Raw genomic sequence first — 9646 nt, 5'->3', positions numbered from 1 at the left:
AGAGCACACAGTGGCAAACACACAGACACACACTGAAACACGTGGCCTAGGGCTTGCTAGAGAAACACTGCTGCCTGCCTGTCTGTCTGTCTGCCTGTCTGTCTGTCTGTCTGCATGTCTGTCTGTCTTTATAGTGCCTTGTCTCTCGTCCTCTCCCAGTCCTACCTGTCTCAGGCTCTCTCCCTTTCTCCTTGTCTCAGTCTCTCTCTTCCTTTCCTTCCCTCTGTCCCACTCTCCCTCTTCCCATGTCCTCTCCCTCCCTCTTCTCACGTCCTATCCCCCCACTACCTCTTCTCATGTCTCTCTCTTCCTCTCCTTCCCTCTCTCCCTCCCCCACTCCCTCCCCCACTCTCTCCCTCATTCTCTCCCTCCTTCTCTCCTTGTCTCAGGCTCGGGCAGTGTGTATGAGTCAGAGAGATGTTGGAGTGAATACTAAAGAGTCTGCCTGACATCTCTAATACCTTACTGCTGCACTACACAGCACACACACACACACACACACACACACACACACACACACACACACACACACACACGTTTTAAACCCTCTATGCTCCTTTGAGACCCCTCCTTCAAAGTCACAGACATCTCTTCTTCTGGCCATGGTTGCCCAAATAATGGACAACTGGGTATTTTTATACATGACTCTAAGCATGATGGGATGTTAATTGCTTAATTAACTCAGGAACCACACCTGTGGGGAAGCACCTGCTTTCAATATACTTTGTATACCTCATTTACTCGTGTTTCCTTCATTTTAGCAGTCACCTTCACATAAAGTTAAACACTAATGAACAGAATGCAACTCCAGCCAAACACACTTCAGAAAGTATCTCCATTTGTGACATGCTGCTGTGTGAAAGTACAGTGTGGGAAAATCCATTATCTGCAAAAGTTTAAGTTCTGGCCTATAGGGACACAGAGATTGGAAATGGAACTTGATCCCAGCTATGCAATGGGTGTCCATATTGAAATCCCTGGGTGCAGTCTTAGTGTATGTGAGATCTGGGCAGTCAATCTGGCACAAAGATCTGGGCAGTCAATCTGTCCCTCCCTGCAATTCTCAGAATGGCGATTCCCTGTCCCTGTCCCTGTCTCTGTCTCTGTAATTGTGTCTCTAACTGCGTCCCAAATGCCGCCCCATTTCCTATATAGTGCATTACTTTTGACCAAGACCCATAGGTCCACTATGAAGGGAATGTGGTGCCATTTGTGACAAAGACTCCGTCAGCAGAAGAGGGCAGATAAAGTTTCCTCATTAGTACTGTTGCTATCAATAATTCAGCTGCAGGTCTTGTTGGGCTCAATGGTCCGGATGCTAATGTGGAGGGGCCTCTGTCTGTCTGTCTGTCTGTCTGTCTGTCTGTCTGTCTGTCTGTCTGTCTGTCTGTCTGTCTGTCTGCCTGTCTGTCTGTCTGTCTGTCTCTGTCTCTGTCTCTGTCTCTGTGTGTGTCTGTGTCGTCCTGTCCGTCTGTCCCGTCCGTCTGTCTGTGGTGAGCCTGCACGGCTTTAATGGATGTCATGAAGAGGGGGTGAAATAGGAGCATGGGGATCCTCTGTCACATCACCCATGGGTGGGAGGAGGGGGGGGAGTAGGAATGTGACGGAAAATGGTCGGTCTACTATGTCATGCCCATAGAGCAATCAGTCTGAATGGATAGGTCCTCAGTCTGAATGGATAGGTCCTCAGTCTGAATCAATAGGTCCTCAGTCTGAATGGATAGGTCATCAGTCTGAATGGATAGGTCATCAGTCTGAATGGATAGGTCCTCAGTCTGAATGGATAGGTCCTGAGTCTGAATGGATAGGTCCTCAGTCTGAATGGATAGGTCATCAGTCTGAATGGATAGGTCATCAGTCTGAATGGATAGGTTATCAGTCTGAATGGATAGGTCCTCAGTCTGAATGGATAGGTCATCAGTCTGAATGGATAGGTCCTCAGTCTGAATGGATAGGTCCTCAGTCTGAATGGATAGGTCCTGAGTCTGAATGGATAGGTCCTGAGTCTGAATGGATAGGTCCTGAGTCTGAATGGATAGGTCCTCAGTCTGAATGGAGAGGTCCTCAGTCTGAATGGATAGGTCCTCAGTCTGAATGGAGAGGTCCTCAGTCTGAATGGAGAGGTCCTGAGTCTGAATGGATAGGTCCTCAGTCTGAATGGATAGGTCCTGAGTCTGAATGGAGAGGTCCTCAGACTGAATGGAGAGGTCCTCAGTCTGAATGGATAGGTCCTGAGTCTGAATGGATAGGTTATCAGTCTGAATGGATAGGTCCTCAGTCTGAATGGATAGGTTATCAGTCTGAATGGATAGGTCCTCAGTCTGAATGGATAGGTCCTCAGTCTGAATAGATAGGTCCTCAGTCTGAATGGATAGGTCCTCAGTCTGAACGGATAGGTCCTCAGTCTGAATGGATAGGTCCTCAGTCTGAATGGATAGGTCCTCAGTCTGAATGGATAGGTCCTGAGTCTGAATGGATAGGTCCTCAGTCTGAATGGAGAGGTCCTCAGACTGAATGGATAGGTCCTCAGTCTGAATGGATAGGTCCTCAGTCTGAATGGATAGGTCCTGAGTCTGAATGGATAGGGTTTCAGGTGTCTCCGGAAGGTGGTGATTGACTCCGCTGTCCTGGCGTCGTGAGGGAGCTTGTTCCACCATTGGGGTGCTAGAGCAGCGAACAGTTTTGACTGGGCTGAGCGGGAACTGTGCTTCCTCAGAGGTAGGGAGGCGAGCAGGCCAGAGGTGGATGAACGCAGTGCCCTTGTTTGGGTGTAGGGCATGATCAGAGCCTGAAGGTACGGAGGTGCCGTTCCCCTCACAGCTCCGTAGGCAAGCACCATGGTCTTGTAGCGGATGCGAGCTTCAACTGGAAGCCAGTGGAGAGAGCGGAGGAGCGGGGTGACGTGAGAGAACTTGGGAAGGTTGAACACCAGAAGGGCTGCGGCGTTCTGGATGAGTTGTAGGGGTTTAATGGCACAGGCAGGGAGCCCAGCCAACAGCGAGTTGCAGTAATCCAGACGGGAGATGACAAGTGCCTGGATTAGGACCTGTGCCGCTTCCTGTGTGAGGCAGGGTCGTACTCTGCGAATGTTGTAGAGCATGAACCTACAGGATCGGGTCACCACCTTGATGTTAGTGGAGAACGACAGGGTGTTGTCCAGAGTCACGCCAAGGTTCTTAGCACTCTGGGAGGAGGACACAATGGAGTTGTCAACCATGATGGCGAGATCATGGAACGGGCAGTCCTTCCCCGGAAGGAAGAGCAGCTCCTTCTTGCCGAGGTTCAGCTTGAGGTGGTGATCCGTCATCCACACTGATATGTCTGCCAGACATGCAGAGATGTGATTCGCCACCTGGTTATCAGAAGGGGGAAAGGAGAAGATTAATTGTGTGTCGTCTGCATAGCAATGATAGGAGAGACCATGTGAGGATATGACAGAGCCAAGTGACTTGGTGTATAGCGAGAATAGGAGAGGGCCTAGAACAGAGCCCTGGGGGACACCAGTGGTGAGAGCACGTGGTGCGGAGACAGATTCTCGCCACGCCACCTGGTAGGAGCGACCTGTCAGGTAGGACGCAATCCAAGCGTGGGCCGCGCCGGAGATGCCCAACTCGGAGAGGGTGGAGAGGAGGATCTGATGGTTCACAGTATCAAAGGCAGCCGATAGGTCTAGAAGGATGAGAGCAGAGGAGAGAGAGTTAGCTTTAGCAGTGCGGAGCGCCTCCGTGACACAGAGAAGAGCAGTCTCAGTTGAATGACCAGTCTTGAAACCTGACTGATTTGGATCAAGAAGGTCATTCTGAGAGAGATAGCAGGAGAGCTGGCCAAGGACGGCACGTTCAAGAGTTTTGGAGAGAAAAGAAAGAAGGGATACTAGTCTGTAGTTGTTGACATCGGAGGGATCGAGTGTAGGTTTTTTCAGAAGGGGTGCAACTCTCGCTCTCTTGAAGACGGAAGAGACGTAGCCAGCGGTCAAGGATGAGTTGATGAGCGAGGTGAGGTAAGGGAGAAGGTCTCCGGAAATGGTCTGGAGGAGAGAGGAGGGGATAGGGTCAAGCGGGCAGGTTGTTGGGCGGCCGGCCGTCACAAGACGCGAGATTTCATCTGGAGAGAGAGGGGAGAAAGAGGTCAAAGCACAGGGTAGGGCAGTGTGAGCAGGACCAGCGGTGTCGTTTGACTTAGCAAACGAGGATCGGATGTCGTCGACCTTCTTTTCAAAGTGGTTGACGAAGTCATCCGCAGAGAGGGAGGGGGGGGAGGATTCAGGAGGGAGGAGAAGGTGGCAAAGAGCTTCCTAGGGTTAGAGGCAGATGCTTGGAATTTAGAGTGGTAGAAAGTGGCTTTAGCAGCGGAGACAGAAGAGGCAAAATGTAGAGAGGAGGGAGTGAAAGGATGCCAGGTCCGCAGGGAGGCTAGTTTTCCTCCATTTCCGCTCGGCTGCCCGGAGCCCTGTTCTGTGAGCTCGCAATGAGTCATCGAGCCACGGAGCAGGAGGGGAGGACCGAGCCGGCCTGGAGGATAGGAGGATAGCAGCCGTATTTAGCACTAACTGAAGTTTGTTTAGTGCTTTATCCGGGTAGCCGGAAAGTAGAGCATTGCAGTAGTCCAGCCTAGAAGTAACAAAAGCATGGATTAATTTTTCTGCGAAATTTTTGGACAGAAAGTTTCTGATTTTTGCAATGTTACGTAGATGGAAAAAAGCTGTCCTTGAAACAGTCTTGATATATTCTTCAAAAGAGAGATCAGGGTCCAGAGTAACGCCGAGGTCCTTCACAGTTTTATTTGAGACGACTGTAAAACCATCCACTGGCTAATACTGCCCTCAGCAGCTATCCACTGGCTAATACTGCCCTCAGCAACTATACACTGACTAATACTGCCCTCAGCATCTATCCACTGGCAACTACTGCAATCAGCAACTATCCACTGACTAATACTGTCCTCAGCAACAATCCACTTGCAAATAATGCCCTCAGCAACTATGCACTGACTAATACTGCCCTCAACAATTATCCACTGATTACAACTGCCCTCAGCAACTACCAACTGACTAATACTGCCCCCAGAAACTATCCACTGGCTAATACTGCCCTCAGCAACTATCCACTGACAAATACTGCCCTCAGCAACTACCCACTCACTAATAAGGCCCTCAGCAACTGTCCACTGACTAATACTGCCCTCAGCAATTATCCACTAGCTAATAACGCCCTCAGCAACTCTCCACTGACTAATACTGCTCTCAGCAACGATCCAATGACTAATAAATCCCTTAGCAACTGTCCAATGAATAGTAGTGCTCTCAGAAACTATCCACTGAATAATACTACACTCAGCAACTATCCACTGAATAATACTGCCCTCAGCAACTATCCACTGAATAATACTGCCCTCAGCAACTATCCACTGAATAATACTACACTCAGCAACTATCCACTGACTAATTTTGCCCTCAGCAGCTATCCACTGGCAAATATCGACCTTAGCAACTATCCACTGACTAATAATGCCCTCAGCAACTATCCACTGACTAATAATGCCCTCAGCAACTATCCACTGGCTAATAACGCCCTCAGCAACTATCCACTGACTAATAACGCCCTCAGCAACTATCATCTGGCTAATACTGCCCTCAGCAACAATACACTGACTAATACTGCCCTCAGCAACTATCCACTGACTAATAATGCCCTCAGCAACTATCCACTGACTAATAATGCCCTCAGCAACTATCCACTGACTAATACCGTTCTCAGCAACTTTCCAATGGCTAATAATGCCCTCAGCAACTTTCCGCTGGCAAACCCTGCCCTCGGAATATATCCACTGAATAATACGGCCCTCAGCAACTATCCACTGGCTAATAACGGCCTCAGCAACTATCCACTTACTAATAACGCCCTCAGCAACTATCATCTGGCTAATAACACCCTCAGCAACAATACACTGACTAATACTGCCCTCAGCAACTATCCACTGACTAATAATGCCCTCAGCAACTCTCCACTGACTAATACTGCCCTCAGCAACTCTCCACTGACTAATACTGCCCTCAGCAACTCTCCACTGACTAATAATGCCCTCAGCAACTCTCCACTGACTAATACTGCCCTCAGCAACTATCCACTGACTAATATTGCCCTCAGCAGCTATCCACTGACTAATACTGCCCTCAGCAGCTCTCCACTGAATAATACTGCCCTCAGCAACTATCCACTGACTAATAATGCCCTCAGCAACTCTCCACTGACTAATACTGCCCTCAGCAACTCTCCACTGACTAATACTGCCCTCAGCAACTCTCCACTGACTAATACTGCCCTCAGCAACTATCCACTGACTAATATTGCCCTCAGCAGCTATCCACTGACTAATACTGCCCTCAGCAGCTCTCCACTGAATAATACTGCCCTCAGCAACTATCCACTGACTAATAATGCCCTCAGCAACTCTCCACTGACTAATACTGCCCTCAGCCACTCTCCACTGACTAATACTGCCCTCAGCAACTCTCCACTGACTAATACTGCACTCAGCAATTCTACATTGACTAATACTGCCCTCAGCAACTCTCCACTGACTAATACTGCCCTCAGCAACTATCCACTGACTAATACTGCCCTGAGCAACTATCCACTGACTAATACTGCCCTCTGCAGCTCTCCACTGAATAATACTACCCTCAGCAACTTTCCACTGACTAATACTGCCCTCAGTAGGGAAGTTATCCACTGACTAATATTGCCCTCAGTGCGGAAGCTATCCAGTGGCTAGTACTGTCCTCAGTGCGGAAGCTATCCACTGACTAGTACTGTCCTCAGTGCGGAAGCTATCCACTGGCTAATGCTGCCCTCAGTGCAGAAGCTATCCACTGGTAAAAACTACCATTAGTGTGGAAGGTATCCAATGGCTAGTACTGCCCTTAGCGCGGAAGCTATCCACTGGCTAATAACGCCCTCTGTAGCTTTCCACTGACTAATAATGCCCTCAACAGCTTGCCACTGACTAATACTGCCCTCAGCAACTATCCACTGGCTAATAGTGCACTCAACAACTATCCACTGACTACTACTGCCCTGAGCAACTATTCACTGGCTAATAATGCCCTCAGCAACTATCCACTGACTAATAATGCCCTCAGAAACTACCCACTGGCTAAAGCTTCCTCAGCAACTATCCACTGACTAATAATGCCCTCAGCAACTATACACTGGCTAATAATGCCCTAAGCAACTATCCACTGGCTAATACTGCCCTCAGCAACTATCCACTTACTAATAATGCCCTCAGTTCGGAAGTTATCCACTGACTAGTACTGTCCTCAGTGCGGAAGCTATCCACTGGTAAATACTGCCCTTAGTGTGGAAGCTATCCACTGGTAAATACTGCCCTTAGTGCGGAAGCTATCCACTGGTAAATACTGCCCTTAGTGTGGAAGCTATCCAAAGTCTAGTACTGCCCTTAGCGCAGAATCTATCAACTGGCTAATTCTGCCCTGATTGCGGAAGCTATCCACTGGCTAATACTGCCCTCAGTGCAGAAGCTATCCACTGGCCCCTACCATAGCTAATGGCTTTTAACTTTAAACTTCGGCTGAGTTTTGGACCAGTACCACTACAAAAAGCAATATGTTTGGTCCACTGAAAATTGCCATGCAAAAAATGACCTTATTGCTAATGAGACACGCAACATTAGCAAGCATTACAAAATTACATTTTTGTACTGTGATTACCTAAACTATTTTCATTTTGGGGGTGTTATTAGCGTGTCAGGCCTTGGTCCAAAAGTTATTTTTCTTTCAAATACTGGAACCAATAGAATAGTCCCAACAGTGCAATCCCCACCCACTCATGCACTCCAAGGCATGCTCAATCAAATGCTCACAGATTATTTGAAAGAAAACCAATCCTATTTCAATCCAGGTCTGATAGTAGTCAGTTCTGGACAGCTCAGTAATCTGAGGCTGATGCCCTGAGAGTGAGAAAGTAATGTGGTGGTGGGTGAACCAGCTAATCCGCTGCAGTCTCTGTCACCAGCTGGAGGGATGAACACCACACACACACGCGTGCGAACACACACACACGCAAACACACACACGCAAACTCCACACGAACATGTATGCACGCACACACACACACCTCGGACCCCATGTAGTATGAGCTCAGACCCCTCGGTGCCTCAACTTTCCACACGAGTGTTAGAGTTTGACACCTGCAGACTGTCTCTGTTTCACCCTAACCCCAGTGAGACGCCATCATGTCACAGGAGAGGACCTATGGATGTCAGTGTCACACCCATGGAAAGGGCAGCTAAAGTAGCAGAGCGAGATAGGCCTAACAACCAAGACCCAAAGTAGCAGAGAGATATGGGCCTAGCAACCAAGACCTAAAGTAGCAGAGAGATATGGGCCTAGCAACCAAGACCTAAAGTGGAAGAGAGATACGGGTCTAGCAACCAAGACCTAAAGTGCCAGAGAGATATGGGCCTAGCAACCAAGACCTAAAGTAGCAGAGAGATATGGGCCTAGCAACCAAGACCTAAAGTGGCAGAGAGATATGGGCCTAGCAACCAAGACCTAAAGTAGCAGAGAGATATGGGCCTAGCAACCAAGACCTAATGTAGCAGAAAGATATGGGCCTAGCAACCAAGACTTAAAGTAGCAGCAAGAGATGTCCATAAAGTAGTCCTGAGACCCAAGCAGAGAAACAGGACCCTAGGCTATAGAAACCCTTCTCTGGTCTGTCAGAGACCTCAATGAACAGAAGATGTGATCACTTCACTTCGTTGGGATGCTGCCTGTCTACCTGATAAGGTTGAGGTCTCTCCATTAAGATATATTGGTTTGCCAGTGGCCTGCAAGTCTAGTCCACCTGTAATGAGGTGGACTAGACTTGTGGTAGGACCCTATCAGTACAGTGTCAACTCTCCTAACATAACAGACAGGGACACATTCAGCATGGCACAACATTGTGGAACACTGCAGATAGAAATGTCATTAATATAACATGCATAATGTGTTACTCTACAAGGCAGAGAGGCATGTTGTTGTAGATACTGCTGAACACAGCCCAGGCACCAGAGAAGGTGTTATATTATACCACCCTCTGCTTGCTCCTCCTAAACAGCCGTTTGGACAGGGGCCAGACTGAAAGGGATCGCATGCAACTGAGACATCCATGTTCCCATTGATAGATACCCACACACAGGACAGGACAGGACAGGACAGAGGTAAATAAGGGAACAAACAGAAGGGGAGGTGAAATCATGAACAACCACTCAGAAAAAGCTTTCATCAGCCAAAACCAGTTCAATACAGTTCCCCAAAAGCAAACACCTCTCCAGATGATATCAATACTACAAGGAGACACTGAAAATTGTGGACACCAGAGTTTGGGACCTTCCTCCATGTTCTAACCACTCAGGGCAAAAGGAAAGAAAAACGTTTGAGTGCAGAGATCTTGATGGCTGAGCAGTCTCCTTTGGGGGACTTTGGGTTGGATTCAGAGTTGAGAGGCTAAATGTGCACCGGTTTCAAACGATTCATTCGTCGATGAAAATGCGGGACATTTGCATAAAATGTCAGAATATGCCATTGGTGAAATAGTCAGTCATACTGTAGATTCACCAAAGACAGTTTGACCTCTCA

The sequence above is a fragment of the Salmo trutta genome, chromosome 28 (genome assembly GCF_901001165.1).
Source record: "Salmo trutta chromosome 28, fSalTru1.1, whole genome shotgun sequence".
Taxonomy (NCBI): domain Eukaryota; kingdom Metazoa; phylum Chordata; class Actinopteri; order Salmoniformes; family Salmonidae; genus Salmo; species Salmo trutta.
This window is presented reverse-complemented; position numbering follows the sequence as displayed.